Here is a 14,123-nt window from a genome sequence, read left to right as displayed (position 1 = left end):
ACCTTCTCTGTGATGGTTTCCTTGATGTTTTACTCCTGGGTTCTTTGAGCTGCACAATACTTGGGGCCTTTAAGTTTCTTTGAACATCCTTCAGTAAGGCTATCAGTATATGATATTATCTCAAGCTCATTCTCTATCTGTCCCTCCTGTAATGAGGAACTTAAGGCCACACCCTACTTAATCTCTGTAGTGGATAACAGAGCTATCTTCTTCATATTAGCATGTTCCTAGGCTAAGTGATCAGATTCATACTGCCTTCATTATTCTATCCTTACCACTTTCCAATTTTCCATCCGATCTTGCTATAGACTCTTTGCTATCACTCAGGCTCACCTGGTATATTCATTTTTGTACACTGTATATAATTTTATTTATAAAAAATCAAATTATTCATTTTTAAATTTATTTTCAGAATCTGCATAAAAACATAAAACTATATATACTAATGGGGTATGTGATGCCTCAGTAACTATATATGTGTATATATGTATCATATACCTACATACATAGTACATATAATGATTAAATCAAGCTAAACATATTCATCTTTTAAATAATTATCATTTCTTTATGGTGAGAAAACTTAAAGTTCCTTCTTCTTACTTTCAGAAATGTATAGTAACTTACTGCTATCTACAGCCACTTACTGTTCTAATAGTACATTGTACATCTGAGCTTCTTGCTCCAAACTGTAACAGCAGTTGTTGACCAACCTTTCCATAGCCTCTTCCACTCTTCATGTTCTCTAGGGACTACAATTCTCTTTAAACTTCTAGGCTCAACTACACTTTCTTGTCCAAGTCCTTTGCACTATAGTTCCACTGAAGATGTACTTGCACAGATGTTGACAAAGTTTGCTTCCAATGAAGTCTTGTCTCAAATGTGGTCACCATACAATTTAAAACGACAACCTAAGCCCCATCTTTCTCTTTCCCGAGCAACTGCTCTCCACAGCACTTAACACTAACAAGCCATGCACTTTCCATATGAATTTTTTCATCTGTCTCTCTTAGACAGTCTATAATATGAGAATAGAGACTTCTCTTTGTTTATGTATTCTACAATTCCCAGCCCCAGAAGAGTGTCAGCTATACAGTTTGAACTGCTCAATGAGTATTTGTTTATCAACCAATCTTCAGCTTCTATAATAAAAACTGATGGAGTACAGATTCAAAAATATTTTGTGAATGAAGAAAAATGAATGTTAAAAGTATGTTTAGTGATTATAATGGAGAAACAGACTTTGTACTCTGATCCTCAAAAAACATTGGCAAGTCACTCAAATGGGAACCATTATCTTTCTTAGAAAAATGAAGCAGATGAGTCCCTTAATTTAGAAGCCTAAATTAAGTCTACCTGGTTTGTTCTTTTTTTTAATTTGCTATTGAAATGTAGAGACAATTTTTTGTACTCTGATCATGATGTAGCTGTAACATTTATTACAGTATTTTGTTCCTCTTGACTAGGGAGGCAATTAGCAGGAGGTGAAGGTGCTAATATCTTTTATTACAATTTATATCCTTCCATATTTGCTGCTTTTCATAAAATAGATCCTTTTCTTTCATTTTTCAAAAGTGGATTAGGCACTCATACAATTTTGTCCCTCAGAGTGATTTGTATACACTACCCGAGAGGCCATCATACTACAAATCCTGCCAGAAGGAACTGGAAGGTGAATGTGATATTTGTAGCTTGAGGATGAACAGGTTATTTGGTGCCAAGTTTGTGCTACTGGAAATGTCCTCTCCGTGTTAACTCCCAAAGAAGAACAAATGCACCCACAAAACATTTCAGTTTTTGGCGTGTCTGCAAAGTTAACTTTCCATTGTTCAAGGGTTAATTATCCATTATGGGAATAACTTTTCTTTCTCCCCCTGGCTGCTTACATCAAGGAATTCAGTTTACTAGAGAGTGCAGAGAAAAATTAAAAAAAAATACAAAAATGAACATCCCATTATATACCACACATGGATACATGAAAAGTTCTGGCAAATCATTTTCCGAAAGCAGTATCAAATACAGCTTGGGGATTGTCATGCTGATTGACCACTAACAGATTAAGATTAAAATCCACTTTATACATTTTTCTTTTAGTTATTGTTTATGATGTTTATTCATAGTATATTCACTTACTGTTGGGCTTATTAGGTCAGGGCATCATACAGAGTACTGGAATGAGAACACAGCAAATGGCACACAAGAGGCTGACTCAATTGATGCCCCTTCTCTGAAGATGTCTCAGTGGGCTGTGGCTTAATAACTGAAGCTTCACCAAGTGAATCTACCAATTTCTCTCCTCATCGATCAGAAACAATTGAACTTGGCTATTTTCAGCTATTATTTACCTCAAACAGGGCATTTAATTAGTGCTTGTTAAGACAGTTGCAAATGATTTGGCTGCCTGTCCTCTTGCCCCTGCTTTTTATTGTGCTGCCTGTCTGTCTGCCCCCTACTCTCCTGTCTAGTTCACAGCATTCACATCCAGTATTCATGTGCCTCTGCATTTCCCACAGCATGGCTCTTCAGATGTGGACTTTGAGGAAAAAGAGAACCACTAATTAACAAACATTCACAACCTGGAGATGCTCTAGCTAACATGGAGCACTACAGGTAGTATGGTACATTCAAACTACATGAGCTAACCAAGTTAGATATTTGGCTACCTACACATGTCCTAGAAAATGAAGGGTACTACTGCAAATTGAAGATCTCCATATCCCATCAGAAGTGACCCATCGTTTATGGGATTAGAGACAGTACCTCAGCAGATGGCTGGGACAGTTTCAGCTCTTGGAAGATCTAATAAGAAGATGCAAACACAGAAAAATCTATTTACTTGTTTGCCGGACATGCTCTGCCATTAAGGCAAGCAAGAGATACTCACTGCCAATGAGTACAGATATTCATTCATTCACCACCTATCCACTGATCCTCCGGCTCCTCCACTTAGATCAAGGCATTGTTTAGAAGGGGAAGAAGCACACAAACATAAAATATAATACCCTCTTTCCATACAGAGATTTCTAATTCAAGGCAGCATAAGATAAGTGATGGCTGCTGCCTTTGAAAATGTTTGAAAAAGTGTTATATCATCATTAGCTTGGCTTATGGTGGAAAGTGTCACAGAAAAAGTGTGACCTGATTGACTGGATATGCTGGGAAATTATATTCTGATGCTAATATGTAAGTGCAACATTAAGGTATTTAATATACAATTGAATAGCTGAGGAAAAAGAGAGAATAAACTAGGTCATTTATATATGTATTAATTCTTACAAAACAGAATTCATTAAATATATTCTCAATTTTAATTATTAGCTATTTAATTTCTTTCTATTTAATTTTAAGCTACTTCTTAAACGAAACAATTAATATTTTGAAGTTCTGCAGAATAGAATTTAGGTTTACAATCTGTCATGCATATTTAATCAAGGATAATTACTAAACTTACCAGTTATCAGATCATCCCATTTGCAGATAGTGTTCATAAATAGCTGTATAAATTGTCTGTATTATCAATGTGATAAAATGTCAACTTAGCTCTGTTTATAGTCAGTTTAAAAATATTTTGTGGAACTTAAAGTCAAGAAGATCTAGGTAAAATCATATTTTAAAAATAGAAGAACATCGTTTTTCACATATACTTATGTTTATAATTTAACATACATACTCAATCACATATATGTTCTAAAAAACTTCTTATAACATATAGAACATGTATCTTTCCTAGGGAATCACAGAAAACACCCAAAACCATTTCTGCACAAACAGAACAACTTCTTCATTTGGATATTAGCTTCGCCAAAAGGATGAGAAAAGACAGAATAATTTCTTAATGGGGCAATCACAATCTGGTTATTTAGCAATTTCATTTGTGTATAATTGTTACTGCCTAATTAAATGAATATAACATATAGGAAATGATCCCATCTAAAATTTGCAAGAAAAATGTATTTTAAAACATGAATCTTCATTAATTTAATGAAATTAAAACTTACAGATGAACAAGAAAAAACTGAATTAGTTATATAGTATGCTATACAGGCTTATTACATAGGAATGGAAAAGCTAGGTTATATGAATACAACTAGTCTATGTCAGCTTATACAAAGACATCATTTTCCCTCCAACACAATATGTACTAACCAAATTCTACCTTCCTATATACATCAACTCACTAAGACAATTTTTTATGACCATATAGAACTCTAGCTCTTAGCAACTATAAGAAAAATCTCTTGGGCAGATTAGATTTATAAAATATAAATTCTTGGGACATAATGTTAGGTAAATGTGTTTATACTCTCTCCCTAAAGTTGCTTACAAATTTGTAAGTAGTCATAGTTTTTGAGAATAAACTGTTTCTAAGTGTTAATAGACCCAGCTGTCTTCAATGGCGCCCATATAGACTGAGTTTCTTTCTTGTCTGTGCATTTGGGAGTAATAGCAGAGAGAGTCACAGACTACTAAGTCGCTCTAGGTGGCCATGGACTAAAAGCTCCATACATTTCTTAAGCTATGTTCATATACTTATTTATTTATTGGTTTTCCAAGACAGGGTTCTCTGTATAACAGTCCTGGCTGTCCTGGAACTTACTTTGTAGACTAAGCTGGCCTCGAACTCAGAGATCCACCTGCGTCACATTTAAAAGTTTTGTTTTGTTTTGTTTTTTTTTTGGTTTTTCGAGACAGGGTTTCTCTGTGTAGCTTTGCGCCTTTCCTGGAACTCACTTGGTAGTCCAGGCTGGCCTCGAACTCACAGAAATCCGCCTGGCTCTGCCTCCCGAGTGCTGGGATTAAGGGCGTGCGCCACCACCGCCCGGCACGTTTAAAAGTTTTTAACACTATTTTCTTGTTCAGTTTTTTTAGAAAATGACAAAATAAAATAAAAAAATGTCCCACAATACATTGTCCACATGAGTAGTGCAATAATTACTAACATGGGCAAATAAAAATGTAGTCTATACTACATCAGGCTTTCCTATTTTAGCCTTAATTGGAGCAGCTTCCTTTTGCATTCCTTATGAGCCTTGGAAACTGTAGGAGTTGTGCTAGGAAGTCGGTTTTGTTCTAGAGGTCACTGACAAACCCTAGTACGAATGCTATAGCAGTACACAGAGTCTACAGGGCACTTGGGACATAAGAACATAGATGAATTCTGTGGTTAAGAATCAAAATCAAGGGGGTTGGGAATTTAGCTCAGTGGTAGAGCGCTTGCCTAGCAAGCGCAAGGCCCTGGGTTTGGTCCTCAGCTCCAGAAAAAAAAAAAAAAAAAAAATCAGGTAGTGGTGGCGCATGCCTTTAATCCCAGCACTCGGGAGGCAGAGGCAGGTGGATCTCTGTGAGTTCGAGGCCAGCCTGGGCTACATACAGAGTGAGTTCCAGGAAAGGCGCAAAGCTACACAGTGAAACCCTGTCTCGAAAAAAACCAAAAAAAAAAAAAAAAAAAAAAAAAAAAAGAATCAAAATCACCCAAAATAGCAAACAAAATTCTAAAGGTAAGTATACATACTGAATCACTGTACCAGTTGGACAAAGGTACACACACAAACATAGCAGACACACATCTGTAAAGTCAACATTTTTAAAGCATCTGGGCCCTAGAAGGAATCTACTAGCAATGTGTTAATAGTAAAGACAGCCAAAACAATAAAGTAGCATCTCTTTCCAAATATTTAAGGACATCGAGTGAGTGCCCCTTAGGCTGGGCTGTGGGTCTGGGAAGTTTTAGCCTATGAGAACCATATTGTCAACATCAAAGACTACTTCCCCTCTCCAAAGAGCAATTCACTTCAGATGATGCCACACAGCCAAATAATTTTATGGCCACCATATTTTTTTTTGTTTTTTGTTTTTTGTTTTCTCTTTTTTTCCATTCAATCTTTTGGAACATGCCAGAGACTTGAATTCAGAAAGATGAGAAAGCACAGTGAGATCGAATATCTCTAGAACAGCAGCTAAAGTAGGGACCCCACAGCAGAAGACAAAACCTCATTCCACCTGACATTTCCCTTCCAGGGAGAGCATGCATCACTGGCTGTGGAAGGTCCCTACTGGCTATGACATATCAGACAGGCTGCAACTCCACCCCCACCCCATTCCATTCCATTGACAACTTCCCAGAGCCTATTCAGTTGGTCGCTTGTATTGAGGACAATACTATATTTGGGTTTAATATTGTGAAGACAATCATCAGTTTCCTTTGTCAAGATGATAAATTTCCCTGGAACCACATACGGATTCTCACTGCATTCTTCTGCATGTACCATGAATACAAAAGAATAAAGACTAGGGTGTGACACATGGTGTTTCCCTAAGGTCAAATGAGGAAAGGTTCCTAACAGTTAAGAGCAACCAGGACTTTAGGAGGTGATCTCTAAAAGAAGAGCAGAACACGAGCAACATTTTATAGCATACAATTACTACAGGTTTTCTCTCTGGCTTAGCTGGGCATCTAAGAACTGTGCACACGACACAGCTGCTCAGAACAGAAATGCACCAAAAGTTAGCAGAGGGAAACTTCAGAGGAACAGTTATTCCCACTTTCACTTCCCCCTCCTACCACCCTGAGCTCTTCCTCCCTGTCCCAGTCACTCACCTACCTCCTCCCTCCCACAAGCATGTTTGCTAGGCATGGCAAGGCTGACAGCCCTATGTGGCAGAGCAAAACTTATACCTGCAGGCTGCTCCTGAGCCTCGAGGCTCAAGGCTCTGCCATTGTCCAGAGCACGCTCGGCTGTACACACTAAGAATCTCCATCACTCTGTTTGATCATTTGGCAGGCTCTTTTACATTTTTTTTTTAATTTTAAAATACCCTTTATTTCCTGCCTGCCTCAGAGACACCAAGAATAGAATCCTTGCTCCATCAAATTCTGGAACCTCACCACTCACCAGGACTGTGGTTCCTGATCCAGGGAGTGACGGCTGAGAAGCTGCACACAGTCTCTTGAGAGTGTCCAGGCCTGGCTGTTAAGCTCCCTGCCCTGATTAGTTTGTTGAGTTCACAGTGTTCCAGAGTGCTGAAGCACAGAAATTAGGGAGGGGGTGGTGGTGGAAGGAAAATCACTGGAGCCTCTTACGATCTAACTTCCACTAACTGAGAGGAAATGTCTTATAAATAAACAACAGCAAGAGAAACACACACACACCAAAAAAAAAAAAAAAAAAAAAAAAAAAAAACCTATCCCGTCCCGTCCTGCCAGAGGAATGTACATTATTGTCTCCGGACGGAAAACTTTGCACCACACCAGAATGCAGCCATGTCTCCTGAAACTACCTCTCTTAAAACAGAAAGAAAAAGAGAATCAAGGAGGAAAGGTGGGGAAGCTTCTCTTGTGTCCTTGAATTCTGTTGGGAAGTTCATGTGAGTTCCCAGTAGACAGGCTACACTAAGCAGTTTCAGCAGTCTGTGTTCCAGGGGTTCGTGCGGAGGCTGCCTATTAACAAAATTTCATTTCTGCCCGGATCATTGCTCTACCATCCGGACATTTTCAGAAGGGAAGTTCAGGGAAGGGGGGAAGGGTGCAACTGTGGAGGAGAGGAGAAAAGAGGGCAAAGGGAAACTCCTGATGACCCGGAATACCCTAGCCACAAGCCAGGAGCCATGATAAGCAAGCCCCCACCCACTACCGTCCCCTGCTTGTTGAGGACTTGAAGATGCAGTTGTGTTTAATCTACTTACTCTTTCTGCTCGGGAGGCTGAGGTTCCTACATTTCCAGCTCATGCTGGACTGTACGGTAAGCAACAAGTGAAATGAGTTCTGTGAGCTCATTCTAGTCCTTCGACTCCTGTCCACATCACTAAGCGACTGCACAGCTTGGCACAGGCCAGGATGAGTCAGCAGTCTCTGGTCATGAGAGGCCAGGCCTGGAATAGCATTGGGGTGTGTGTGTGGGGCGGGGTGGGGGGGGTGGGGGGGCAGGTCAGGAGCAAAATGAAGCAGAAAGGCAGCCTAGATGGCAGGACTCAACTGTGCAATATGCAGGATACTGCAGGTCACAATGAAAGAGCCTCATCAGCTCTGGGGTAAAGAATACAGAACTGCAGAAAGAATAGCAGCATCATAAGACCAAAACAGACTCTGCAGGCTAAAGCATGCTGGTTACTACTACATGAGCACCTATTTATTCCATGTGCTGTAAATTCAAGTCAAAACAGGTGGTTATATATTATACTGTTTCAGCATTCTGACATGGTTTCCCAATTGCTAAGTAGCAAAACAAGATCAACTCAAAAAAATCAGTAGCCCTCCTATATACAATGGACAAAGAAGCGGAGAAGGAAATCAGAGATACATCACCCTTTACTATAGCCACAAATGACATAAAATACCTTGGGGTAACACTAACCAAGCAAGTGAAGGACCTATATGACAAGAACTTTAAGTCCCTGAAAAAAGAAATTGAAGAAGATGTCAGAAAATAAGACAAAACAAAAAGCACAGCAGTTGTGTAGAGAAGTAGTATATTCCATAATGTAATGAAATCATAAGTAAGAGTAACTGATACATTAAGGGTGGACATTTGGGCTGACTGTGTCCTTATATAACCTTCACAAATAGCATTAAAGTGAATCATTCTCTACATCAAGTCTGACAATAGAAAAGAGCCGAGAGAAAAGAGACAGAGCAAGTTCAATGGTACACACACAGGGGCTACTGCATTGTGTCTGTATTTCTACACAACAGGTACAGTATATAGGGTTCTGTGAGGAAGTGGCCTTCCCTACCCCCAGGATTCTGAAACATCACTCCTGTACTGTACATTATAAAATAGCTAGAGGTAAGCCAAAATGAAAGGAGTGGGAAAATTCAAGTTAAAAAAATAAATCCATGATAGAGAGGCAAACTTCCCTGCAAGCCAACTGATAAAAAACTACGTAAAACAGACTGATACTAAGATACCATATCTAGGTAAGCCTACTGAGCTAGACACTGAGAATTGTAAGCATCAGAGGGGGAAGGCTATCTCAAGTTTGGTGGTTTGGAACTGTATGGCATGGGAAACAGAATAAGTCAATGGAGTAGAGAAACACTAGAGGACAACCTTATGGAAGTTTGAAGGGGAGCCATGAAGAATTAGAACACATTCCAAGCTTTTAGCCCTCAGATGTACAAGTGTGTGTGTGTGTGTGTGTGTGTGTGTGTGTGTGTGTGCGCGTGCGCGTGCGCGCGCGCGCGCTAAGAAAATATGTAGGACAGCTTCTGTACCTTTTATCCCACCGTAGCATATCACTTCAAGCATACTATCACATATTCAAGGAATTTCCTAGTCTGTTTCCTTCTCTTGAAAGGGGAGTGACAGTATCATCCTAACTGAAGCATTACAAAGGCTGAGTTGGTGTTTCTCCATTTTCATCAGAGCTGTGTCTGTCTGATGGTGAACACATCACAGACTACTATTATTACTACTATTCTTAGATCATTATACCACCCCTATGAGTGCCCACAAAAAGAAATTCTGGTACTGTTGTCCCACGGGCTTGAGTAGAACCAGCAGAGAAACTATAGTCAAATTAGTTGAGTGTACTGCTTAGCATGCTGCTTTGAAGAGCTTGTTTTTGTATGGGATGTTAAACATTACATGTGAACACAGAGAATGCTGATGATCTATTATGTGAAAACCTTGATTTGGGGAATCTATGTTGTCAAAACCTGACAGTGTCCAGTAACTAGAAGCCTAAAAAAAGAAGAGGAATTTTTAGAAGCTACTCCAAAAGCAACAGTATAAAGTACTATTGGCCTTGACCACATGATGAGTGTTTTTTACCAAAGGGGAAAACTTAGTCCAGTTGATCGTCCCAACCTAATTGATTAATTGTGGGTCTGACCATCTGGCTGATGAATGCTGACACCCAGCAGTGATTACTGTGTAACACAAGTCCGGATGTTCTCTCCATGATTCCTCCCACAATAATGGCAACAGAGAACTTCAGGTTAGTTTATTCAGGCCTCTTGGCTCAATCTCTTCATGGAACAGTGCTTGTGGCAGGGAATATTTTACTAGATCTGGTCAAGCATATCTTCTCTTGTTTCAGTGGCCCCTCCTTTCCAACTCCACTCCTAGCCTCTCCTGAGCCCTCTTGGACATAATCGTTTTTCATGCAAAGCATCCCCTCTGTAGTTCTCATCATGCTGCCGATTCTCTCCTCTCTGGGTGCTCTATTCTGAAAAAGATCAGACTGCTCTAAAAGGCTTGTACTGTTGTTTCACAGGGGAGCTTACAGAGACATTTTCATTGTTTCTTCTGTACTGGTTTACTATAAATTACTCTGTTTACAAAACAGAAAATTATTTCATCTAAGTCACAAAGCCGAGTACAAGTTCTACAATGGTTCAATCCTGCATTAGGTTATAAGAAATACAAGGATTAAGAGAAGATAATTTTTACATCTTATGGTTATTTCTCATTTTCAGAAGTGTCCCATGGACAGGAACCATCCTTCCCCAGAAACTAAAGGAAGGATTCAGGGTAGCATTTCACAGTTAGAGAAAGTCAGCCAGCTTAAGAAAATAACAGCGATCAGTAATCGTGCTCCCTATGAATCCATCTACATCTAGAGATAGCATGTATGCAGAATCCCCCAAGCAAATCAGATCCGAGCACATGCAAACTTTAGTTATTACAAACAAGTTTGTTTCTTTCCATTCTATTTGTTGGAGAGGCATGAAAGAGCAAAACGATACCAAATGGCTTACAAAAGCTTGTCTGAGGAGTCACAACAGACCATCATCCTCTTTTTCTTTTCTTTTCCCATTCCAATTTCCACCTTTGAAATCATCCTGCTTCTTGGTTTCCACAGATGCTGAATTCCTCTTATGTTTCAGGCTGCACTAGTGTTAATTTTCAGTAGAGAATGGTAGCAGCATGCTGAAATACAGAGTTCTGTATGGGGAGTTGGGAAATGTTTTTGGCATGATTGTCAGTAAACAACTCTGTGTCTTGGGCAAGTCAAGTCCCTTAACTCCCTATGTCTCAGTCTCTTCATTGAAAAATGATAGGGTAGGACTGCATGAACTCTGCTGCCTCTGCCAACACTAAGACTCTATGGTTCTATAGCTCATTTCCCTTTTTCTCCCCTCTGGCATCAAATGCTCAACAACTCTGTATAGAATAATTTTTCTACTCTCAGTTACTGAAGGAAAAATATCTCCTTTATTTACCACTGAATATTTTCTATTTGTATCTCCTCTTTCTTTTTGATGTTAGATATTTTTGAGTCATAAATATGAACATATTCTGATAGATGCTTTAAATTTGAAGGCATTTAAGGAGAATAGCTTTCCCATGTAGAACATTTAGTGGAGCTCTGCATGGAGGAAGCCAGCCATCCAAAAGTGGAGCAAAGGGGCCAATTCACAAATGAGAGGAAGCCTTTCATAATAAGAGTCTCCAGGCTCTTCAATTTAGATAAAGCTCAAATGCTATCAACTTCCAACTACTTTTCCAATCAGTCCCAGACACCATCGCAGACACTTAGGACTACAAATCTGAGGACCAGTGCTGGCAGTGATGCAGTTCTTATTTCACCTCCACCATCCATTGCCAAGTAGGATTTAGGATGGCATAGTAATAAGAGCCAAGAGGACAATCTGTCATTTATTTTCCTCCAAACTTTTTGAAATTTCCCATTTGGGCTCTGTTTCCCAGCTTTAATTTGGTAACTGCCATTTTTCAGCATTTCTTTTAACAGGTTACTAATAATTTCTGATACAGGATCTCATATTTCATTTTCTGCTGCTAGAACTGCTGTTAATATTTCATCTGCCTTCAGCTCAGCCCTGAATAAAGGCTGCTGAGTTTTAGATACTCTGTTAACACTTAGGTTCTGGGAATTTCATCACCAGTACTCACTTAGCTTGTCCATGTTTGGTTAAGTAAAAGTAATGCGTTATCTGTGTAGGAACTATCTCAAGATGTGCTAAACACGTTACATGTTCTTAAGGCATCTCCACCCTCAAGCTCTGATTGACAGCAGATGCCCTATTTGTTTTCCAAGGTAACCTGTGATTGGCTTAATTTTTGAAAGCAGAGTGGTTGTTAAGAGTTGGGGCTCACAGGAAGATCTAGGTTCAATTTTCTTTTGTCTGAAATTTGCTAGATGCATCACCTGGGAGCCAGTGCTTTTTTCCATTTGTAAGAGAGTTCGAATAGGTAGCTGTATTACTATGAGGAGCCAATAAATTAAAGTGTTGAAGATTACTGAATTCTCAAAATGATGGGTATCACTATTAATAATTTACAAATTCACATCATGTAATTACTGGGTTTTGACACCTTTTCTAAGGTCAACAAATTATATCTGAATCTGGATTTTTTGTCACTTGCTTTATCTATAGCTTACAATAATAAATTCCTAGTGAACTGAAGTAAAGTCCTTTAAAGTGTAGCTCAGTAAAGTCTTACGTACAGATAGTATGCAGCATCACTTTTTTGTTGCCTTTCTATGTAACACAAAATTCCCAGAACATTTTCTTCATTCAATATCGAGCCCTGATCTTAATTGGATTTGTATGGGCATATTGACTTCCTCCAACCTCCTAGCATTAATTATTTTAATGTTATTTCAGTGTGTATGAAGCAGGGTCTATCAGAAGAGAAAAGCCACACTACAGTAAAGAACTATTAACATAAAAAGTGGCTGAAATAATGGGAGAGAACATTGTAAGAAATAACAATAACTCTAAAAAAAAAGAACAACAAATATAAGGAATAGCTGCTACTTGTACAATTGAGATTGCATGCTCAAGGAAAAGCTGTTTTTATCTTTAGACAAGGATCCAGACCTTGTCCACACACACACACACACACACACACACACACACACACACACACACAAATTTCTTTTTGATTTTAGATCTAAACCTTGTTCAACAAGGCATAGACATTGCCCACTGAATGTCAGAGAAGTGCCGGGGAGCTTTCTCAACAGGAATTGCTGGGTACCTGTACTCTTGGATGGCTGTGTGGCTGGGTGGTGCATGATAGCAGTGGGTGGAGAACAGGTAGTGGGGTTGCTATCTGTACTCAGCTAGAGCACGGGGTATCAGTGTGTGCCACACAGAAGAATGTTAGAGATCTATGCAAAGGAAAGAAGGCGAGTTCTGGTAAAGTTGTGCACAATGCAGGAGGTAGATGGAACCAGGAGGGCAATCCTCTTTCTTCTGCAGTCTATCTACTGGACTCTGAGCTGACAAAGTACCTTCAGAGCAGTGGGCAAAGGAAAATACTTAACTTGATCGTAGCCATAAGCCTGAGAAATGATACAGGAAAGTACTTAAAAGAGTCGTGTATGCATTGGTGTAGAGAAGGTAAGGAAGGATAAACTTAGACTTGAAAGGTAATGTACTAGTATGGTTGAAATAAGAAATGTCTCCCACAGGCTCATGTATTTGAACATTCGGTCCCCTGCTGGTGGCTGTTTGGCAAGGCTTCAGAACCTTGAGGAGGTTCAGACTTGCTGGAGGAAGTACATCACTGGGGGTTGGGGATTGAGAGTTTAGAGCCTTGCCCAACTTCCAGTTAAGAGTTTCCTTACTGGGGTTAAGATGGGATCTCTAAGCACAAATAAACTCCTTCTGTCTTAAGTGCCTTTGGTCATGGCATTTTATCACAGCAACAGAAAAGCAGTTGGTAACAGACAAGGTATTATTATTTGCTCACACATTTCATGAAATAATTCACTTTGGAGATTACAATCTAGTGCTCTCAATGTACTGCACTTTTATTTATGTTCATTAATAAACTGACTCCCTCTGCATTGCTGGATAAGTACTGTCAGAGTGAAGGATAATAAGAGGTCACTAAATGAAAACCAGCACTAAGTTTCAAAAAAAAATCACAGTACTGATATTTGTACAATTACCCTTCTCTTCAAGCACTGCCCATATGTATTTAAATGTTTATAATTTACTCAAGGAAAAGGGCATACAGAAATATTAAAATATTGATCTAACTCTGTGACTCCAGGTCAGTGACCCCCACCCCACACACATCAGAATCTCAATGATATGGATTATTAGGAATCATTACAAATAATCCAGTTTGAGAAAGGCAAAAAGTAGCCTTGATTCTCATGTTTTTCTTTCTCTCTCCTAACTACTAGTCAGTATGTTCTAGGTT

The 14,123-nt window shown here is 39.1% G+C and overlaps 1 protein-coding gene across 14 annotated transcripts in view; it reads right to left on the bottom strand.

Annotated features, from left to right (window-relative positions):
- The window catches only part of Zbtb20 (zinc finger and BTB domain containing 20), a 786,974-nt gene that overhangs the window by 283,101 nt on the left and 489,750 nt on the right, over window positions 1–14,123 (bottom strand). Inside the window, exon 1 of one of the 14 annotated variants that reach the window (XM_052740716.1) lies at window positions 7,684–7,776. The exons of 12 other annotated variants lie outside the window; for them this stretch is intronic. The gene's annotated coding sequence lies outside the window, so the exon portion shown is untranslated. Of the gene's footprint in view, window positions 1–6,893; window positions 6,968–7,683; window positions 7,777–14,123 lie in introns of those variants that run through there. One more of the 14 variants, XM_052740718.1, reaches the window with a different exon arrangement.

Source organism: Peromyscus californicus, unplaced genomic scaffold (genome assembly GCF_007827085.1).
Source record: "Peromyscus californicus insignis strain IS unplaced genomic scaffold, ASM782708v3 Scaffold_16__1_contigs__length_79575227, whole genome shotgun sequence".
In the NCBI taxonomy this organism is placed as follows: Eukaryota; Metazoa; Chordata; class Mammalia; order Rodentia; family Cricetidae; genus Peromyscus; species Peromyscus californicus.
This window is presented reverse-complemented; position numbering and strand designations above follow the sequence as displayed.